This window comes from Canis lupus, chromosome 25 (assembly GCF_003254725.2).
Source record: "Canis lupus dingo isolate Sandy chromosome 25, ASM325472v2, whole genome shotgun sequence".
NCBI lineage: Eukaryota > Metazoa > Chordata > Mammalia > Carnivora > Canidae > Canis > Canis lupus.
Window position 1 is genome coordinate 21,460,059 of NC_064267.1, and position 1,312 is coordinate 21,461,370.

The 1,312-nt window shown below is 38.2% G+C and overlaps 1 pseudogene; it reads right to left on the reverse strand.

Annotated features, from left to right (window-relative positions):
• Positions 1-289: 289 nt before the first annotated feature.
• Positions 290-719, reverse strand: LOC112670111 (proteasome maturation protein-like; annotated as a pseudogene).
• Positions 720-1,312: the final 593 nt, after the last annotated feature.

Consider the following 1,312-nt stretch of genomic DNA (forward strand, 5'->3'; position numbering starts at 1 on the left):
GGCTTACTTCCTTTTTAGAATCTGATGATTTTTTTCTTGGTCACAAATAGCTGATACAACAAGACACCTTCCCCACCCACACCAAGGGCAGGGTGGTCTGGCTTGCTCCCTTATCTCTGGTTTCCTTACATCTCAGCATTTTTGGGATTTTTGTGAGCCTGCTTCCATGGCCCCCTGCCTAGCCCCATTTGTCCCTAACTCACTTTTAATGTTGTGTACATCAAATTATAGTAAAAAGATGACTATAAACAACATGCAGCTCCTCTATTTTAATGAATAACACAACAGATTACAGTAAACCAAGTTTATATTCCACGATTTAGTGTAGTTCTCCCATTAGTTCACTTTGTGATGGGCATTAAGAGTATCTTCAAATCCAATAGTCTCATCATTACACCTCAAAATATCCATGGAAAGGTTTGAGCTTGGAAGAAATGGAAGATGCTAAACCTACTGCACTATCTTGAATTCCATTTGTAATTTTAGTGGAGCAAACAGACCTTGGATGTTTCTTAGTGTGGAAAAATTCATTTTATCTGAGCTGGAAATTTTTTTCTGATAATTCAAGAGGGTGACTGGGCAACAATTGATTTTTTTTTTTTTTTTTTCATACAAGGAGGACATTTTCAAAGAAGATCATGACTTTCAAAGGTACTTGCTGAAAGTTCAGTAACTGAAATGCTGTCCTTTAGCTAAGATCCCAGTCCTCTGGCATTCATCTTCATTTGCTCTGTGAACCTCCTCTCTCTTTTTGTAGAGGTCAAAATAGCCTGAAGGCTTTACCTATGTACTTCTCCCTTCCCTTCCACCTTCACAAGTGCTAATTCCTTAGTAAGGTCTTCTCCAAGGACTAAAACTCACACAGGCACTGTGTGATTTAGCATAAATGGCAGATATGAACTGAGACCAATTGTAATTTTAGTATTCTTATGAATGTGATGTAATTGAGCTTAGACATTTTAGTTACATATGTAAGTGTGTGCTAAGAATATCAAATTGAAAAGTCACCTAAAAAAGAATTTGAGCTACTTCAAGCTGGAAGAAATTAGGAAGAGGTTGTGGGATATTATGATTTATAGTAAGGTAAATATTTGGTCTTCATCTCCATTTCTGGCAAAAACCTTTGGAATTTCCAAAGAGATAGGAACCATAAAGATGCCTTTTGTTATGTTAACAAAGTGATTCTGGGAGACACCTAAGGGTGGGGGCTGGTTGCCAGAACCAACCATATGATTAAAGGGTTGGCAATTTCAGTCACCATTTTCCCACCTCCTGGGAAGGGAGGAGGATTGCAGGTTGAATCAATGGCCAG